General features: G+C 38.7%; 1 protein-coding gene across 1 annotated transcript in view; it reads left to right on the top strand.

Annotated features, from left to right (window-relative positions):
* Positions 1 to 238: 238 nt before the first annotated feature.
* DOP1A (DOP1 leucine zipper like protein A) overlaps positions 239 to 6313 on the top strand; it is a 127814-nt gene continuing 121739 nt past the window's right edge. The window contains exon 1 of the mRNA XM_083431110.1: positions 239 to 248. The gene's annotated coding sequence lies outside the window, so the exon portion shown is untranslated. The remainder of the gene's footprint in view (positions 249 to 6313) is intronic.

Here is a 6313-nt window from a genome sequence, read left to right as displayed (position 1 = left end):
CTTCATTCATTTTAACATGCTCTTTTCATATCTAATGAAGTGAAATGTAGGTCACTTGGCTTTTGTAAATAAAAGATGCAGCCAGGATTGTTATCTATACACAGCACTTCCTACAACGTGAGGCAAGTTCTTAAGAGTAGATGTTGCTCTCAGATGTCGTTATTATAGTTACAGAGCTTGGTAAACCTTTCTCATCTCTTCTTATTACTAATGTCTAAAGATAGCATCATTTTGCTCAGCTAAGCAGCTTGAATACAACTCAGAGGATGGTGAGATATGATGGTAAGATATCAGATAGGATGGTGATATACAACCATGAAGAGGTATGTGGGAGAGAATAGCTGCTTGTTTGTTCTCATTATATTATAACAAGAAATGTACCTAGTTGTACTTCACAGAGATAAGGAGATGGTTGCTGGAGAAAGGATTTCTGCAGTTCCAGAGCAGAGGCTGTACTTGCAAAATGCATTGCTGTCCCAGAAGCTTTGAACCTAACATGATACCCTCTGGATGTTGTGGATTATTCCCATTATCCCTGATTATTGGCCATGCTGCCTGGGCATGATGGGAATTCTATAGGCATTCAAAGTCTGGAATAAGGAGTGGGGAATTTGGATTTTTAAAAGAGTGCAGAAATGTCGTTTGCTATTGTAGATTTTCTTGAATTGAACAGCTATGAAGAATTAGCAAAAGATGCACCTCCCTCTGTGGTTTGTATACAAGTGTAAACATAAATGTCCATTACCATTTTATCTTTTTACAGTACATTTATGGCCTGTTTCCATTCTCAGAAAATCATATGCATTCCCTTTGGTTTTAGAAGCGTTACCCTAATTATCACAGCTTTCTAAATACTTAGCATAATGGCTTATAGTGATATATACTTTTTTTAAAGTACAGCACAGTGCCTGTTTAACATATAATTCTAAGAAATAATTCTAGTATGATGCTGCTAATTAAAACTCAGTATCACATACACACTCTGATTATTTTAGTCCTCACTCCAATGTGTGGATTTACTACTTACAATGCAGCTATAATCGACAGAAATGGATGTGTTTACTTACAGGAATGCACATCATTAATAACCTCAAGTAATGTCTTTAGTGTACTTTCACCATTAACTACTGCCATCTGTTGAAAAACAAGGATTCTGTGATTCTCAGTAATCCATTCTAATTTTCTGACTCTTCCAACTTCATCCAGTTTTCCATAAATTTTAAGCGAGAGGTGCGTAAAGTGATGCGCTTGATTTTTCCAGTTTCTTGGTTATACAAATGCATTTATATAGCACCCTCTCACAAAATCTCAGGGCAGCGGGCAGTGCACATCAGTGTAAAAAGGTTTTTTAAAAACCCAATTAAAAGCAGTACAGAACAGTACAGAATTAGGTGAACTATATAACCCAACCACATTACAATTCTCAGATGACATCTGAATGTATATGATGTGCCGCTTCTTTGTACTGGTTTTCAGATGAACTCCTCCCCTATATTTTGATCATTTTAAGTCTTTTCATGACCTCACTGTAAAGGAAAGAAAATGCAGGGGTTGATCTGGCCAAAAGATAAGGACTTTAATGTGCCATGTATGTCAGTAGAAAGTTAAGACTGTTGATCTGCCACTTAGACTTTGCATCCTAATTATGCAGACGTCTAGAGACCTGGGCAGGTACAAGCAAAGCGGACTGGAAGGTGGGTCCAAACTGTCATACTGTCCTTCTACATATTTTAATGATACCTTTGAAGTGGGGTTGGAGACAGGCACAGACGCAAAAAAAGAGGAAAAGTACAGCTGTGGCAATTGCCTAATTAGCCGCTGGGCAGATGTTGACAGGAAATATAGATTGGGAACTTTGTATTTTGTGATTATGAGCAGGAGGTGAGGCTGATGAACGGTAAGTAACTGAACTTGATAGGGCCCTTAATGCTTTCTGCTTCAAAAATGTCCAAAGAGATTTTCAAATGGCTTTTGTATTTATTAAGGGTTTCCAGATAATTATTAAGGGACACAAAGGTCAGGATGTTCCAGCTGCCTAACAAAATAATGTAAATGAAAGAGAGGGTCCTGAAATGTAAAATAAAATATTATTGCTAATGCTAATAGTACTGCTGCTAAGAATAATCATTAATGAAATAACATCAGTTGCCTACAAGTAGGGTACAAGTAGACCAGGCTGAGAAAGGTACACCTACAGTAGTTACTTTAACTGGAAAATAAAAGCAGAGTACATTTGTAATGATATTAGGAATTTTATAAGGGGTAGGTAGATACGGCTAATGAGTCCAGCTTAATGTGGCATTTGAAATAGTTGTGCTTCGTCAATGTGCCCTAGAGGTTTCTGGTCCTGCCTCATCAACCATTATTATAAGGACTCTACAAAAAACAAGTTTTTTCTTCCTCTCTCCTCAGGGTGGTATGTATTTATCCACAACATTAAGCTCTTGTTTTGGACTTTGTGGAAGGGCTTAAAAACAAGCCACAACTGCTACTGAATGCTATTTCAGGAATAATAAAATTTGTATGCATATTACAATGAATATAAAGAGTTTGTTGGATATTGACAATCCCAATCACTGATAATCCCAGCAGAATGTCCGGAATGCCCAAATATAGCTCCTCACTTTTTGAACGTCTACCAGTGAGCAAGGTTACAATCATCATTCAGTAGTGTATCTCTGAGCTGTTGGACATTCAATTCATTTGTCTGGTGTTGACTATCGCATGTGAGTGCTCACAACACCCATCAGGTTTTAGATGTTTACTGCAGTAAAGACATATAGTGTACTTACACTGAATTGAAGGGCATTCCTCCTTCTTGTGTTGGAATTCCACCCTGGATCTGAATAGTGGCAGATAAGATCTGAGGTCAGTGGTATGCAATTGTATAACATTTTCTTCACCAAAGAGGCATTACTTAGGACTGCAGTCCTATTTCTGTTCACCTGAGAGTAACCCTCATTAAATTCAATAGGACCTACACATCTTAGTAGACATGTAGAGCAAGGGTAGGTAGCCTTTTGGAGTTAAGGGTTGCATTCATTTGAGGGAGTATGATTGGGGTCAAAGGAAAAAGTGAGGGGGCACCCCTTCTTTCTGTTCCCCCATCATTCTCTTTTTCTTCCCCCATCCCAGTCTATTCACACAAGAACACAACACTCTCCTCTTCGTTCATCTAACTATTCATTCTTTCTCAGGAGTTGCACTGAAGGTGGTGGGGGTTGTCTACATGTGATGCATAGGACTGCACTGTAAATGCTATTTCTTAAGGTGGCCATTTACACATCGCCAAAAAAATATATGAAAATGATCACACACAAAAAAAGACTGACCAAAGAGGACACAGATCTGCATAAATCTTGCATGTACAGATTTACATAATTTTATAATTATAGTAAGGGACACAGGGGCGCTGTGGGTTAAACCACAGAGCCTAGGACTTGCCGATCAGAAGGTCAGCGGTTCGAATCCGCGCAACAGGGTGAGCTCCTGTTGTTTGGTCCCTGCTCCTGCCAACCTAGCAGTTTGAAAGCACATCAAAGTACAAGTAGATAAATAGGTATCACTCCGGCGGGAAGGTAAACAGCATTTCTGTGCGCTGCTCTGGTTTGCCAGAAGCAGCTTAGTCATGCTGGCCACATGACCCAGAAGCTGTACGCCGGCTCCCTCGGCCAATAAAGCGAGATGAATGCCGCAACCCCAGAGTCGGCCATGACTGGACCTAATGGTCAGGGGTCCCTTTACATTTATAATTACAGTACTACACTTTAAAAAGAAAATGCAATACAACTCACATTAGCCGGGAAAGCTGTGACTAAGTGACTTGTCTACCAAATTGTGATGTGTACACAATATAAATTTAAAGCACATTTTGTCCCTCAAAGAATTCTGGGCATTGAAGTTTCTCAAGGGTTGTTGGCAATTCTAATTCTGTGAGGGGTGATCAGAATTATTTGAGGGAAAGAATGTGTTTCAAATGTGCTTTAAAGCTACAGTTGTGTGCACAGCCTCACTCTGCTTTCCAAGTGCCGTTGATGGGCAATTTCAAAGTCCCTGCTTTACCTTCTAATGGCTCCTTACTTTAAAACTCTTCAAATAAAGCAATGTCTTTGGAAAACTAGGGCAGATGGTCACTCTACCTGTACTTAGAATAAATTGCTTCTAATAGAATATATATATTAAGTAAGGATTGCAGCCTCATTATTCAGAGTGGAATATTTATAACCCCTTTATTAGATAATTCACCATGGCCCTATTTTCATGGACAGATTTCACCCCTATTTAGTTGTTGATTGAACATCCTAGCAAACATTTAATTCTCTCCAGTTCAGTATGACAAAATTCATTTCTTTGAACTGTGCCTCTGAATATATGTTGCCTTTTTTGGATAGGTTTCTCCTGCCCTAGGGAAAACAATAGATCTATAAAGTGAAGCTAAAATTAAACTTTTCTTCCAAACAGACCAGCAGATCTCCAGAAGGCTGTTCATACAGAATCCCCTCTAACCTCTAGAAAGATTGGATATCTCTGTAACTAGAGCACTGCTTTAGCCTCTTTAAAGTTTCAAACAGATATGTGGGTATCATCTGAAATGGAGCCTGGGGCTCTGGTGGCTTTTTGTTTTGTTTTCTGGATGCCTCTTGTTATGTGCAAATAAAGTATCCTGCTCACATTTTAGTTAGGAAGGAATAAACAGCACCATCAGAGGAAGGGGGACAAGCGAGCACCCAAACAAGGAGAACACTCCCAACTTGCCCCCATTGCTGAATTCCTGTCATTAATGCATACCTGCTCACCTAGAAATATATTTTTTCCCTTTCTGTGTCCCCCTTCACCAAAAGTCACAGAATGATTTACAGCATCAAAAAACATAATAGCCATACAAGACAATTAGTTCCATACAAGTCATAATAAAAAAGCAACAGCAGTAAAACAATTCCTAAATTACATCAGTCACCCAAAAGCCTGCTGGAAGAGGTGCTCCTTTCCTAAAAGAAAATAATGTGCATCTCATTGGCGGATCATTCCATGTGTCCTGGACTCTGAGAGATTTCTTAGACCCTTTAAAAGTGATTATCTTCAAGTAAAGCTCTGGCAGCCTTCCCTCCAAAAGTCAGCCTAAATGTGTATTGTTTACATGCAAAGAAATGTGAATTTGGGTCATGGACCTATGCAAGCAGCCTGTTAGGGACCTAGTAGCATCCTTGCTGTGCAAGTGAGATATCCACTGACTATTTTGAAGGACGTTAAATACCTTTCGTGCCTGGCGTGCTCTGGTCCATGGGGTCACAAAGAGTCGGACACGACTAAACGACTAAACAACAATAAATACCTTTCAGTGTTCTCAGTGAGCACAGGGTGAGCTCACATATTTCTGAACTACTTTCAAATTCCACAGTAAAATTCAAGGCAAAATTGGAGGGAAACCTATGAAAAAAAATTATGGAAACATTAGATTTTTACAATTTCTTAACGGAGTTTCCACACATCTTTAATCTTAATTAATGCTAGGTAAAAATGTTTTAAAGTTTTAAATTAAATTTAAAAATTTAGACAATCTCAGTAAGTTTGTTTGTAATATGGGATGCAGATTTAAATCAGGCATGCCTTTTCAGACACACCATATTTTCAGGATTAGTGGCTAGTGTGAAATGTCATTGGAATTATAGTGATGACTATTCTTGTATGAACCAAGATGAGTTTTAAATGCATGCACATAAGGAATTCTTAGGTTCTTTCAAGCATCTTTTTATTATTATGTGTGAAGAAAACAAATTACCGATGCCCAGAGAAGTACTTTAATAGCCATCTTTCTGCTCTGAGTGAAAGAAACAGAGGGAGTTTCATTCTTCCTTTGTTCTAAGTTAATATCCGATATTCTTCTCAACCTGAAGTGGGGGACAGAGATGCCAGAACAAATATAAAAGGTTCATTTCATTTAATGGGCTTAGACGCCTAACGTTAATTATTTCCATGCAACAAATCTCAGTGGATAGCTTTAAGTAATCCCTGGTTTTACAAGACATATCTTGCAATGACCCTGAACCTTTTGTGAGAATCGTAGAAAATTTGAGTGCCGCAATGAAGCAGCTAACATCTGTGGTTTCCTATAGAGTTGTGAGGTTAAAATCAATTAGCGATAACCAGGACTCCTTGCAACGGCCTTTCATGCAGAACAAATGTGCTGGAATTTGAAATGAAAAATGTAATCACTCTGAAAAGCATCCATAATGTGCCCCCCCTTCATTTATCTTGACATGCCCCCACATTGCTAACATGATTTTCAATCTGCCAGAGCATCAGCAGCTCTCAG

The sequence above is a fragment of the Podarcis tiliguerta genome (genome assembly GCF_965153285.1).
Source record: "Podarcis tiliguerta genome assembly, chromosome: 3".
In the NCBI taxonomy this organism is placed as follows: Eukaryota; Metazoa; Chordata; class Lepidosauria; order Squamata; family Lacertidae; genus Podarcis; species Podarcis tiliguerta.
The sequence above is the reverse complement of the archived record's forward strand: the minus strand, read 5'-3'. Positions and strand labels throughout refer to the sequence as shown.